The 15,343-nt window shown below is 38.1% G+C and overlaps 2 protein-coding genes across 2 annotated transcripts in view; both read right to left on the bottom strand.

Moving 5' to 3' along the window:
* The window catches only part of fryl (furry homolog, like), a 144,129-nt gene extending 128,959 nt beyond the window's left edge, over nucleotides 1–15,170 (bottom strand). Inside the window, exon 1 of the mRNA XM_056259821.1 lies at nucleotides 14,903–15,170. The gene's annotated coding sequence lies outside the window, so the exon portion shown is untranslated. The remainder of the gene's footprint in view (nucleotides 1–14,902) is intronic.
* ociad2 (OCIA domain containing 2) overlaps nucleotides 1–15,343 on the bottom strand; it is a 40,452-nt gene that overhangs the window by 14,926 nt on the left and 10,183 nt on the right. The gene's annotated exons all lie outside the window — the stretch shown is intronic.

Below are 15,343 nucleotides of genomic sequence, written 5' to 3'. Positions count from 1 at the left end.
CAACTGTCGTTATAAAATGAGTTTGGACCAAAGCATGTTATTAAATGTTGTCTTTTGTTGGACAGGAGGTTCATAAATGATTATCATGTTTGAAAAGATGTTTGACGCGTGTTGCTTTTTCAAATGCACACTATAAGTGACTCAAACTCACAGTGCTTTCAGATGGAGCAGCGTTTAAGAGCCGTCGATTAATGACAATCTGCGCATAAAAAACAATCGCAGCCTTTGCGATATCAAAATCGCGATAAGCCAAATCGGTTTAAAGTGTGATTACATGGAAATTGCGATTAATCGTGCAGCCCTAATATATATATATATATAAGTGGAAAAACAATTATTTTCAACCCTTCATTCTGACCCTCTGTCTGGTATGATCCGTTTTTAAGAGACAGCTCCTTTAAGGCTTGTCAGTAAACGGCCACTGTTATGATTGGCTAATGTCATTGAATAGGAAAGAGTATCAATGCAAGCAAATGTTTTGAAAACATTATCCATATAAGACCGTAATTTGATAAAGCATTATGAAATCATTTACTTATACGGCTTGTAATGCAGCTGCTGTTAGATCCATTACAGTTGGCTATTTCATTAAAAGTCAATAAAAGTTTATTTGCGAACTCTCTGTGCCTTACACTGAACTTACACTGTGCCTTGTGACAAAACAAAATGCTCCTCCAACGCGATCCAGGACGCCATTAAAATAAACCATCCACTTGTTTCCGACGCAGGGATCCTTCTGAAGTCTGTACAGACAGAGACACAAACGTGCCGTTTAAACTGGACGCGTCAAAGCGAAAGTACATTCGCTCTATTTGTTCTGTCGTCACACTCAAATATGGAAGTAAAATAATGCAAAATGTTTTTTTAAACAAAAAAGCCTGTTAAATTGCACTACTTGAAAAAAATATGCATTGCAATAATCACGCTTGCATTTTTAATGTATTGTATTTTTAGGGCTAGCATTTTTATGGGCTGAAATTCAGCATGGTTGAATATTTAAGCTGTGAATATTTCAATTCAAAACATTTCAAACACATTTTCATTAATGAGTTTTTATGAATGAATGGCTTGCTCTAACTGTTGTTCTGGTCTGTCAACAACACGCGCTTGCACCCCCTGCTGGTGAGGTCGACTAACAGCAGATGGAGATTATGCTCGGTAATCTACTGCTTTTCCGGCAGTTCCTGGATTTCAATGTTGAAGTTACTGTGTTGAATTTGAACCACTGAATTTGTGTAAGCGAATTTGCAAAACGAAATAAAATGGACCGAAAATTGCCTGTTGAATATTATAGGTTGTATTTTTAAACAGTTTGAATATTTTGGAAGTGAAATATGAAAGGTGGAAGTGAAATATGAAAGGTGAATATGGATTATTGAATTTTTAATAATGAAAATGTGTTTGAAATGTTTTGAATTGAAATATTCACAGCTTAAATATTCAACCATGTTGAATTTCAGCCCATAAAAATGCTAGCCCTAAAAATACACGGCATTCAAATCCAAGCATGGTTAATGCAATGCCTATTTTTTTCAAGTAGTGTAAAACAACAGGCTTTTTTGTTTCAAAAACATATGGCATTATTTTACTTCCATACTCAAATGCGTGGAGTTGCCCATGTCAGAAACTGTATCCAGTGTAGACAGCATCAGTGACTATAATGGGTTTTATTTTTTGACGCCTTTGACGCTACGCGGCGCTCGCATTCAGTGTAGGCAAATGTCAGCCGCAATAATGTAAAAATGTACATGCAATAATGTATAACTATTCGTTGATGACTTGCTCTTGAGGCAGGCATTAGGGATGTGTGCAAAATGGAAATTTTGCAACGACTAGTCTATTCTCTTCATTAGGATGTTGATATAGCAACTGTTCAAGTGTCAAGTAAGTTTCATTCATAATGTTTCGATATAAAATTTCATACCACATTGTCCCTCAAAACTGCTCGTAAAACAAGACTATAAGCAAGCTTAATTGTTAGGCGGCTATATGGTAGTTTGACATGACATAAAAGAAAATGGAAAAGTTGTGTGTAGGCTGTCAAAATACTCCTACAGCTTGCTCATCTTCCGAGTGGACATTTTTCTGAACCCGCTGCGAGCGTCACAGAGAAAACTAACGCGTGCAAAATCTGAGGTAAAATGAAATTATTTTGTTTTTATATTCAGATATACACTTTTCAAAATAATATAAATTTCAAGATGTAACATGACGGCAATTTAAACATAGCCTTTGTAAATAAAAATATATAAAGCAAAAATGTGCAAAACAAATTTGTAAATGACTAGTATTTCCAAGTCAACTAGCAGAGGTAGTGATATTTAATTGACTAGTCGGCTAGTCTCATACATCCCTAGCAGGCATGCAAATTTATTAAATAAAACTGACCGTGTCTGCTTAATAAATCGGGAGCCGAACGAGTGTCGCAGATCAGCAGCAGTCAGATTTCATTTATCTCGAGAGTGAGGAGCTGACTGACAAGATGATGGCGGAAGATTTGGTGTCAAAGAGAAATGTAAAAGCGCCTATTTAAAGGTGCTATATGTAACTTTTCTTCTAAAATGAATCCTTTTTTTATTGCCTGTGTGTGAAGGGGTTGTAATCACACATTACAATGATCCACTTGTCGGGTTTTGCTTTTACCTTTGAAGGCCAGTATTCCTATTTCTATGTGAAGTCTCCGGGTTGGATTTTCTGCGAAATCCATCAGATGTGACGTGCACGTGCGCTCCCGAGCCTCTCTCCTTTTTATATACAGTCTATGCGACGGCACTGCAGCTGACGACATGGAGTCTGATAACACCAAAAAACAACCTGCCTCCAGCACAACACACACTCCAACACAAACTCCACACAAATATAAAAAACAAAAAAAAGTTATCTGCTGAAGCTCGTCAGGCCAAACGTCAATCGGATCGACTCGGGACGAAAACACGGATCAACATCGGCAGAGCGTTTGAATTATGGAGAGACCTCCGCTTTGTTTTAGATACACGAATAGTTAGTGAAATGCTTATGCTAGATAACACCACATGTCGGCTAAATGCAGTCAATGTAATGTTATCATGGAGGAGCATGGAGCATTAGTTCAACGTCAAGCTGATAAAAGTAGCCTATTATTGTAACGTTGCAGTGGGAGTTTACATGAGTTTCCAACATGTTGTGTGATGCTTTCTCCGGTGTGTTGAAAGTCTCAGTGTGGCCGGTATTGAGTCCTCGCTCTTGAGTTCAAGCACGCACACGAGCGCTCTTGTTGCAATCTGAAACATCACCGCTACAGGCCGCTAAAAACTACATATAGCACCTTTAAGCGAATTTGTCATTGTACTGTTTTGTTGTTGTGTTTTTCATTAAAAATTATTGGCTAATGAACTCACCATTACTCACCAAAATATCCTCACCGACACCAGCTTCCCTACCAGCTTTCTGTGCATATCAAAAAAGCGTGTGGGTAAAATCTTTTAAAATTTAAACTGGCAAACGCACACAAATAAGCAGCTGCAATGTCACGTGAGCGTAACCGTGTCTTCCGGTATAAACGCCCAACCCTACCACTACACTGCTAAACATGTGAAGTGAATGTACGATGTATGTGATGTAGGGATGTAACGATTCACTCATCTCACGATGCGATACGATTCACGATACTGGTTTCACGATACGATTTTCTCACGATGTTTTTAACAATTGAGATTTAAGACAAAAGTGTCCCTTTTATTATTTCTCAGACAAAATGCTGCACATTTCTTTTTAATTTAAAATATATTTGTCAAATAATAAAACTACATAAAAAAAATTCCCTTCACGGTTGTTTCAACTCAGTCTTTCTGTCTGTTTGGTCAAGAGGCTGGACACTGGTACCTTCGCACACTATGTAAAAGACTGTGTAAAATTAGTACTTGATTGACAGGTGTTTTACATTGTAATAAAGGCAAGATTCTAATTTTGTTATAATTTGTATCATTACACTAGTAAGAGTTAAAAAAAAAACATTTAGAGAAAGAGATAAATATTTAGTAAAATAAATACAACACCTGGTTCCCACGGAAACACTGATGCACCTTGTGATCTCCGTGGCTCTCGCAATTGTCGTATTAATGCCTTTTACATGAAAACGGAGGTGACTGGTGCTTCTCAAGGTGGTGATTATTATTAGTCTACGGAAAGTCAAAATGCCGCCACACCTCCGGTTTCAATGAGTCAACGTCAACATCTACGCTTGCCGTCGCCATGTCTACTGTTTGACGGCGCGTGCACACCAGTCTATGGCACACACTGGTGCGGCGCGAGCGGAGCAAACCGAGCGTTTTCAGTTCATTCCTATGTAAGTTGAGCTTGGCTCACACAAGATCAAGTTCCATGAATTAAGTTAAAACACTCGCTAGCTTCACACCAGTGTGTGCTCGCTGCTATTGTGCCTGTAAAGCGAGGTTCCCAACTTCACAGTAGGCTATACAGTAAACGCGCCCTGCTGTTTAAAACATGTATCGCGATTCGTTTAACATTTCAACCGACTTGAATCGTCACACATTTTTATCGATTTTCAACCGGTTGCGAGTGAATCGTTAGATCCCTAATGTGATGTGAACAAAAGCATTTAACGCTGTGTTGGTTATTTAAAATATCTAATGGATGAACTCACGCCTCGATTGGACTTTATTTTATAGGGGTGTGCAAAAAAATCGATTCACATTTGAATCGCGATTCAATCTTTACCGATTCAGAATCGATTCATAGAATTCCAAAAATCGATTCATTTTTTTTTTTTTTTTATGGCGTGCACGGGTGGAGTGGCAATCGGGTGAGTCGGGACTTTTACCAGTGGTCCGGTAGTGTTTCGAGGCTGCGAGGGCCGGTCTGATAAATAGTTATACATTGCAAGTTCTTGCCGCCCGCTGGTCAAACTGTGCAGCCTCTCTGCTCAACCCGTGAATAAATGCATCGATCCGCAGATCTTATGTTTGAGTTCTGTAGATCTGTTGCCAAGCGTGTCCGAGGTTACGGGTTCTAAAACCACACTCGTATAGTGTTTTCTCTCTCTCATCAAAACCGAATATGTTCATCACGTTTGTGAGCATTTTATTTTGTGATTTTACCGGAGTCTCCACAACGGCGATAGATTAAAGCGCGCGTCCGAGTGAAGACTGCGCGAGCCACAGAGAACACTGTATCCATGACACTGATAGCAGCGGACACGAGCGCTCAGCTTGATTTCAAAAACAACAGATCTCTTATTTAATAGCGAACTAAATAAATGCTCTGCTAGTTAACTGGAGATACCCGCAAATTACGCCTATGAATGACTTCACTGGATCTAAACAAATCAATCTAACCATAGATGTTACCAGTAGCGGTGGCTTTTTTTTAATCTATTTAAAATAATTTCGCAAGGGTTCTATCGACATTAGTATATATTTTTAGGAAGTTCAATGTGCCCAGTCGAGTTCACATTTCAACAGTCAGCCTGGTAGCTGAAGTAGTCCTTAAACCACATTTAGCATAATTGTTTGTTTGATCTGACTACAGCACTTTAAAGCTAAATGTAAAAGCTTCTGTTTAAGTTTTATTTTAAACTTGAATTAAATGTAAGCTGGCCAAACCTTGGCACTTTGCACTTTTTAGTTGCAGAAGATTTTATTTTTGTATGAAGTCATATAAAGTAATATCAAACTACATTTAATTTGCTGTGTTTTTTTCTTTTAAATTGTGTCTACTGCAATCAATCACAGGAAAAAGTAAACTACATTTATATACTGCGAATCGTTTTTTGAATCGAGAATCGTTTTTGAATCGAAAATCGATTTTGAATCGAATCTTGAGACAAAAAATCGGTATCGAATCGAATCGTGACATTTTCTGAATCGTGCACCCCTATTATTTTATTAACCCGCTTATTTTATTAACTTTATTAACCCGCTGTCAATCGTGGTAAAACTTCACTGTTTTATGGACACCGCCATATTTGATACTGTCACTATGGTTACCGCTATGGTTAGTTAGATTACCCCCCCCCCCCCTACACACACACACACACACACAAATACAAAAAAAATAATTAAAGCTGCAAGCAGCATTTAGCGGTGTTCAAGCAGTTAAGGCCTTTAAGGCCGTTAAGCACAAAAGCATCAAAAGACATTAAGTTGTATTTAGCAAGCATTTAACCATTGACATCATAGATGGAATAGACCATGTTTTAGCATGATTTACCATGATATACCAAATTTAGTGTGATTTTTCATGATCTACCATGTTCCAGTATGATTTAATATGAATCTAGCATGATTTACCACAGTTTACCATGATTTACCATGTTATAGGATGATTTACCATGATATACCACATTCTAGAATGATTTACCAGGATTGTAGCATGATTTAACAAGATTCATCACATTGCTAGCATGATTTGCCATGATACACCATGTAATAGTATTTTTTACTATGATTTACCATGTTTCTATCGTGATTTACCATGATTTATCACATTGCTGCATTGATGTGAAGGGCCAATAAAAATGAAGTGATAAACTCTGACGAAAAAAATAATGATGGTAGTTAACATGGAAAAACTGGTTTGCTTTAGTGCTTTGATTTACTGTTGAAAATCAAGTGTGTCAAAATGAGAGTGAGCCAATAAGTGGTCTTCTACTGCCCTCTGCTGGCCTTCTACTTATTAATAAAGTGTTTTTACAGGTGCTTTTGCAATCATATGTAGACATTTGCTCACACACACACACACACACACACACACACACAAAGTCATTATGAAAAGATATTTTAATGGTCTATAAGCATTTCATGTCTTTGCAAGCTAGTAATCAGATTATTCAGAATTTATTCAGAAACATGGGACTACACACACACACATTCTATTGTAGATTAAACTGTCTCATTCAGGGTTCACATTTGTCAATGTGACAATGAATTTTGACTAAATGTGAGTGTCAATGTTAAAATAGTGATTTTATAAAGTCTAAATAAGAATTATAGAATAATATTAGTTAGTAGCATGACAAAATGACTATTTTAAACAGCAGGGGGCAGTAGAATACCACTTATTGGCTTAACATGCCATTCTTCATATCATTTGCACCTTTTTAATTGTTATAGAGGCATATTTTGTCCGATCTGTCTGAAATTTTTCACGCTTGTTTAGAGTCATGTGTCACATGTTCTGACTTGATTTGAAGAAGATCTGAGCATTCATTGAAGAGATATAGGCGTTTGGGGACACTTGGTCAAGGCTACATATTGAAGTGACCCTATTATAGCTATCCAAATGAAGAAGTTATACCTTTTCTGATAATTATTGCTCTAGAGAGTCCAGAGAATTGTACTGCACTGGTTTTAACATTATTATATGAACATTATATGATCATAGATGGAAAACCCCATTTACAGCCAATACAGGCAATTTACCATAGGAAATACATGGTTTTAAAGCTTTTTAACAGTTATAGCGCCACCTATGGTCCGATCTCCATGAAACTTTGCATGCTTCCTCACCATGGTATGACACATATGCTCATCAATTTTTGTCAAGTTCTGAGTTTTCATTTATGATTTATAGGCTTTTGAGTATATTTTGACACGCCCCTTTTCTAAATGACCCTGTTACAGTGAACCACAGGGCAAAGTTCAACTTTTTTTTGATAATTATTGATCTAGAGAGTCCAGAGAATTGTCCTAGACTGGTCTGGTTTTGATCGGGCGAAAAACCAGGGACTAGTTCGCAAAAGTAGGTTTTTAACATATTCGTGAATATTTAATGAACGATTTGATTGACAGCAATGGTTCTAGAGGCAAAGTTGTTCACCATGAGGAGATCTATCAAATAATATGCATTTTGGGGGGATGTGTGCAACACCACGTGATTACAGAGCCGTAAAACTCGTTAGCGCCAACTAGTGGCCGATTTCTTTCAAAACTCTTACAGACCTCTTAGGCCATGAGTCGAACATGCCCATCGAGTTTCGTTCCGATTGGCTTCCGTTAACCTCGTCTCATAGGGGCTCAAACTTCATTGGTCGATGGCGGCCATGTTTTTTGAGATACGCCAATGTCCTCATAGACATACATGGGGCCTTGGACCAAGACACTGCATACCAATTTTCAAGTCAATCGGACTAACGGTCAGTCCTTTATATGTTTTTTTCATGTTATAGCGCCACCTAGTGTTCGATCGTCGCAATTTTTTTACTGTGACCTCAGATTGAAGTCATGCACACCTGTACCAAGTTTGGTAAACCTACCTAATTTACTTCTGGAGTTATAGCCGTTTTAGTAAAATAGGCTCCTCCCACAACGTTCTTTTTGCGCCCCCTTGCGACCGAAAATAGAAATTTCAACTTTTTTTCGATTATAATTTATATTCAGACTCCACAGAACATTTGTGCACTGGTTTGGTTCCGATCGGGCGAAAAACCAGGGACTAGTTCGCAAAAGTCGTTTTTTGACAAAATTCAAAATGGCGGAAAATCTATCATGACGGAAATGAAATCGGAGATATACGTTTTTTAAGTCAGGAGTCCAGCTTTCCAATGATATAAGACACTTGAGTCTACGACTTACGGTCTAGGAGTTATGAGCAGTTTTGCGCAATTGGTTGCTATAGCGCCACCTATGGGCCAATCGGGCTCATAATTTGATAAGCTCTCCTCGATTTTTGTACTACCATCTGACAAAGTTTCAAGTCTCTAGCTCTTACGGTTTGGTCTGCACGATGCGTTTTACGGCAGAAGAATAATAATAATAATAATAATAATAATAATAAAAATCAGTACAATTACAATAGGTTTTCAGCACTTCGTGCTTGAACACCTAAAAATCCAATTCTCAAATTGCACCCAATACATCCATAATAGATATCTGTAGGAGATAAAAATGAGCTCATAAATGACAACATTAGTCATTTTCTTTCATACAGCACCTTGAACGACAATGCAAATGAGCTCCAGAGAACATAAAACATTAAACTCATTCTTCCCGTAAAAGCTGATAAGCAACCTTTATAGACCAACGTTCAGACACACATATGCAAACAAAATGCCATGTTGCTAAGGCCAAGCTGGTTGAAGAAAATAAACCGGGCAACTAGGTCATCGCTCTTACCTTCGACCCTGAAACAAGATTAAACTTTTAGTTTCTCTCAGTTAGACTATGGCCATGGCTTTGCTTTTACCCAGAGAGTTGTGCAAGTCCTTTTATGATTAACAAAACAAAAACAAAAATCATACACTGACAGACAGATTATAGGTTGGCAGCAGCTGCTGACTGCATTAGGGAGAGAAACAGTTCAGTCTGCTTTTATCTGTCCTCTGTAAATCTCCCTCTCTCTCATATGCTGATATTAGTAAGAGTAATCCCCTGTCCTTGTCTTAACTATGGAGAAAGAACCAGACGGCAGAGATCATGCAAGCATGTATGAGATCAGAACATGAGCCACAGGGATAAATTATGGGAGGGAGTCGGGGACACTCTGTTGGGGAGAGAAGAAAATATAAACTGGTCAGGGTCGGACAGAACCGGCAGCCTGGACATTAATAATGCATTCTGTTCCCTGTGCATGCTGATAGAGTTTCCCCTACTGCAGTACTTCAAACCAGCACCCAATGCAAACTTTAGCATACACAGCAGGGCTCAACAATAAAGTGGACCGATGCTAAAGGCCAGGTGATAAATCAGATCAAACTTTATGACCAATTTATGAAGTTTTTTTGTTCAACTGAAGTTATGAACACATGCATCATGCAGATAATCACATAGTAAAGTACATGTGCAGAGCCCAGCTGTCAATTTGCCAGCTTTACATCTATGAATTCCTAGGATTCGTCCCTAAAGATTACATTTTTATGAATAACCCTCGTCCCTCACGTCATTTGTCTATAATATAACAGTCTTTTATCTAGAGGAGTGCTGTGTTCATTTTCTTGCCAATCTCAGCGAGACAGCTGACAGCAGATCTGCGGTGTCACAACAGCAAGCTCTAAGCACAGTAGGCGTATGGAAAATATGGTCATGACAGTCATCCCCATCGTTCGCCGGTCTGCCGAATACAAGACTCTGTGTCAGTTCACTCAGCAAATGCAATTACGTAACACTCCTGAAGGGCACAAGTGGCCAGGGGCAAAACGATGTCTGATTATTTCATTTCTGTTGGGAAAATAAAAGATGGGCCATTAAAATGCCCCTTTCATTTGTGGTTAAATCCAGCTCTGTAAGGCCCGAGTTCCAAAATGCCCACGTGCATTAATTTGCCACCTACACCAGACTGTCCGGCCCCACTCCTACAAGACCCTTTATACTGCACCAGACAACAGAAGATTCAAAATGAAAAGCCCTCACTGTTTTGGTTTCTTGTTTCATTCTTTCATGGCAAAAGTAAAGCACAAAAAAGAAGTGAAGAATATGTTTCACATGCCATGCAAACATGCAAAACACGTCTGTAATGTATATCATGTTTTCTAATTGCAGCTGTTGTGATTATGCCCTTAATAATGCATTAAACAAGAAGAGGGTGTTCATGAGGGCGTAAAAACACTGCCACCTCAGGCACGTTTAAATTTAAATTAGGATGGAGGAGTCGCAAGCCAATTCATCCCTTTCCCCTCCCTCCTAAGTGACAAAATGATCCCATGGGATTACAAATTTATTGCACTGTAGATATCTCTTTCATTTATGTGGAACTAATTAGCAAGGGGCATTAGTTCCAGCGAAGAGGCAATTACTGAGAACACATCTTAAACAAGGTAATTTAGGTTATCAATGTAAATAGCACAGTACAGTGACAGTCAGTGGATGCTTGTGAGAAATTTAATAGGAAAGAGTTCTTGAAATATTGAAACAGCTCACTGTGTAAATTGTCATATAGGGGATGATCCTAGCAGCAATGTATTGTTCATTAGATATATCAGATCTGTGCTTTTATCTGTGCTTTTTAGTCATTAAGCACAATAAGCTGCGGAAAACAACTCATTGCGGTGCTCGCGCTGTCTGACACACCCGAAGCACGAGCACAGAAAGACACCTCTCTGACCGTGTGCGATCCCCAATTCAGTTCTCTTTTGTGGCTTATTGCACTTGAACAGTCAAATACACACACAGTATTGTCAAAATCCCTGTCTTGGCGAGTATTCATGTAAACACAGTCTGTTACGTCTTACACCGTGTCCTATACACGCGACACGCGATAAAAGGTATCTTTTGTTAACCCTCAGAGCCCGACGGCATCGTCCACGACGTCACACGGCACCTCCGATAAATATTTATATAATTTGATGAAAATTGTATCGATTTTCTTACCGTTTTTTCCAGCAGAAAGCTAACGAGCTAGCCATCACGGGGGTGTCTTTGGTGTCTTTCTAGCCTTTACAGAAGGTTTTCTATCCAGCCTGGAACTTGTGCATCCTTTCGGAGTTTTTCAGCAATAAATCCAAACGCTTATATCCAAGTATGAGCCTCTTGATGTCCATAATTTATAAATATTCCGTCATTTTTGCCGCTAGCTCGATGCAAGCTGCCATTTTGGATATCACGTGATGTTTTCACGTGATGGTTGTTCACCAATTACAGGCTGATCCGTCGTAAACATTGGTGCGAGTTTATTTCTCATCGTCACGAACGCACGAACCAAGCTCTGATATTATTGTGGAGAGAGAGACGCACAAAGAGACGCGCGTTTCACAGAGAAACACAAAGAAAAATGGATGTAAATCAGCGCTGGCCTTTTTTGATGCCATGCAGGATGATGGATTTTCAGGAGAACAGAGCTTTTTGACCGATGAGGAACTAGATTAGTGATGTGGCCCTCTTTGTGATTGCTGATAGGAACTGTTTTGGCTTGGCACCAGTGAATTTCATGAGGCCCAAAACTCCTGGACTTCTTTTGGAAAAATGTAAATAGTTTTGGTTCTGTACAAGTTATAATGTTTATTCCTGTGCTCCAGGACTCCAAAGACATGAACACACGGTTTTCCAGAGGAAATTTGCTTAGCTTTTATTTATTTGTGTGTGATTTCAAAAAATATTTGAGTGATTCAATTTCCGATTTATTTTTTCATTTGTCTTTGTGGTCCCATAACTTATTTTACATTCAGGTGACATCAATGCAACACAAATATGCTGAAAGTTCAATTTGTCCTGAAAAAAAAAGGTGTGTGTCAATTGTCTGTGCACAAAAGGGTTGATGTTTTACAAGCTTTTTTAGTGAATAACACCAGACGGAAAATTTATTGTAAAAATACCGTTAGGTCTCTGAGGGTTAATCAGTTTTTGTCCTAACCAGCCACGGCGGCGACACGCTACGATTCTATTTTCAAAACGGTTTCTATTATTCTGCAACGTCGCGCTGGAACAACGAACACAAAGTGTGGCAATGATAATCAGGTACTTTTTATGCTTTATTTAATGTTAAAAGCATGTAATGTGACTTTGAATATAATTTAGTGCTCCCAGCTTTGTAGCTGTAAAAGCAACAATGGATAGTTCACCTCAGATCTTGAAATTAAACAAATGGAAACAAGACCAAGAAACAAGTGTAATATTTGACAAAGATTGTTTTAGTAACTCAGTAGCCCATGTATTTGAATTATGTTTAAATGGTGTAATATTTGTGAATTTGATTATGTAGCCTACCCATCCATTTTCTTGCGATTGCCGTCAAGAATACTCTCTGGTGCTGGGCACTTCCCGCGAGAGCCCGCCCACACGCTGTTCTGATTGGCTGTGAGTTGTTTTAATTGATTTTTACGCATCTCGCAGTCGAGTCGCGTCTAGTGTGGACAGACAAATTATTTTTCGCCTCTTTGTTCCTATTTTCATTTTCAATAACAAAGATCATTTAAAATAACAAAATAACTAATCGTCCATCCCTAGTTTCAAGTGTTTTGTTTGTTTACCTGGATGTTCTTGAGGTCTTACCAAGTTATCCAAAGAGTTGTTGGTATTTAAAAAGTTTTTTTAATATTGATGTTCAAATGACATTGTCAGATATGTGACATTACTTTTTATACTACTAAAACACTGCTTTTCAGAAGTTGTAGTGATGCTTTCTTTTCCCAGAAAGAATGTGAAACACATATATTGGTTATATAATTTTCAGTTATGATTAACATTTATTTTGCACACTTAAAGCAATATTGTATCGCATTTCGAATATCGCACTATTTAACAAGTTATCTTGTTATCTCAAGCTATGGAATATTGCGTTTTTCTTCTCATATATATATATAATATATATATATATATAGATAGATAGATATATACACATGGACAAATATACACGCTACTGTTAAGATGTTTAGGGTCAGTAAGATATTTTACTTTTTTTTTTTTTTTTGCCTTATGCTTACCAAGGCTGCATTTATTTGATAAAAAAATATATATATATATTATGTGCCCGTTTTCTATTTTATTCCATTTTAAAATTCAATTTATTCTTGTAACAGCAAAGCTGAATTTCTGTAACAATGTAAACTGTGACTTTTAATCAATTTAATGCATCTTTGCTTAAATAAAAGTATAATTTTCTTCTTTTTTTAATTCTTACTGACCCACAAACTTTTTAATGGTAGTGTTCTATTATATTAATTACAATTCCTTAATTTGAAATTTAAACAAGCATTGTTTATATTTAATATATTCATATTTGTACTAATACTAAGCTTTTTCAATTCTATAGCATATTCGTTTTTGGCTTAAAAAATAATGAAATTTCACTGCTACTGGTCTCGTGATACAATTTTTGTTATGGCGATAACTCCATTTAAAAGGCTTTTTGGTTCTGATGCCGGAGTTCATTGAAGCATGCAGAGATTTCAGATTAAAATATATTTCTACATTTATACATCAAGATATAGGACCATTAACTGAAATAAGGACATCCAAGTATTTAACAACAATGCAAAATCCCCACTACTGTTTACAAGAGACACACTACTGTCATGACACTCAGAGCATCAATGTTCAGCAGGAAGCAGGAAGAGTTCACACTCCTCTCAAAGCTGTGATCGGGAGTGTGAACTCTTCTCACTGCTGAACATGCTGCTCTCACACCAAATACTGAGTGGCTGGCTGGGACACTAGAGTTGTTAACATCATTTATGACTCATGCACATGTTTGCATAAGGCACACAATAAACATCACTGAGCCTTTCAAGTGACAGATTTTATTAGATGGACAAGATAAAGGGAAATAGGTAGTCTGTATTGAACAAAGCCATGTCTGCAGATTAATAACTCCATCACTAACAGCTTAGGGGTTTTTACTACAATTTCGTACTTTTTTCTAATTAAAGGAAATGAAAGAGAAAGCCAATTAAAAGATCGTTCAATGTCAATCTGGTGGTTTCAAACCAGTTGAGAGTAGTCAATGAACTTGGTGGGTTTTAAAACACAGCTTAGTAACATCCTGTAACTAATACCGCAGATCTTTATATGATGACTGATATTTCCACCAAACTACAGCTTTGTAACTGTCTCCCTTCAGTCAAAGTTCATACATGTTTCCCAAAAGACACATTTCTCCCGTTTTTCTGATTGGTTAAACGTAGGGTTGTCTCACAAAACTCTATAAAAAGTCAGAGTGGACTGTGCATTAAGACTAATGCTTCATATGGTCTGGTTAACTCATGTACGTCACCAATGATGTCCAAAAACGCTGTCTAGGTAGACAGCTCACTGGGTTTTGTGACACAGCCATTGACTCCACTCATCTCTTCGCTTCAAATGCAGGTCAACATAACATAACTTGACTAACGTTACCAACTGCAACTGATAATTTCCCACCAGAGAAAGTGCATCTGATAAGACAACCGATAAGCGTTAAAAGTGAGAGCTGGCCCTCTCGGTCTTAAATTAGACGTCGGTTATTTGAGGTTAGTCAAAAAGAATTCGGCCCTTCTTACCTTTTTAGAGCAGCTGCGCTTTTCCTCGTCAGTTAGCCTCCTCGCGCTAGCGCTGAAACCCGATGACTCTTTCCAAAAGATGACGAGACCAACTCGAGCTTTACAATAACAACATTTTACATCCGTTGAACTCTAACGTTCAATCCTATAGCTAATCTTCTCGGTCTTTTTTAGCAAAACACCTAAAAACTCGACGAATGACAACGTGCCCACCTCCCTGTCTAACAGATTGGAGCAGCGCTGGCTAACGGCTTTGACAATCCGCTCTTCTGATAGGGGAGCTGCGGTGTCAAGATTGCGGAGCTAAGCCCCTCCCCGTGCTCGAAGCGATGAATGCACTGTATTCACACGCTTAACAAACGGACCATTCTATTTGCTGATTCAGCCATCAATCAACTCGTACTGCTACTGGATTGGCTGTAGAACATTATTCTGTGATAA

This window comes from Rhinichthys klamathensis, unplaced genomic scaffold (assembly GCF_029890125.1).
Source record: "Rhinichthys klamathensis goyatoka isolate OS25496 unplaced genomic scaffold, OSU_Roscu_1.1 h1tg000170l_1, whole genome shotgun sequence".
NCBI classification, from domain to species: domain Eukaryota; kingdom Metazoa; phylum Chordata; class Actinopteri; order Cypriniformes; family Leuciscidae; genus Rhinichthys; species Rhinichthys klamathensis.
Note: the sequence above shows the minus strand (reverse complement) of the source record. Positions and strands in the feature narration are given on the sequence as shown.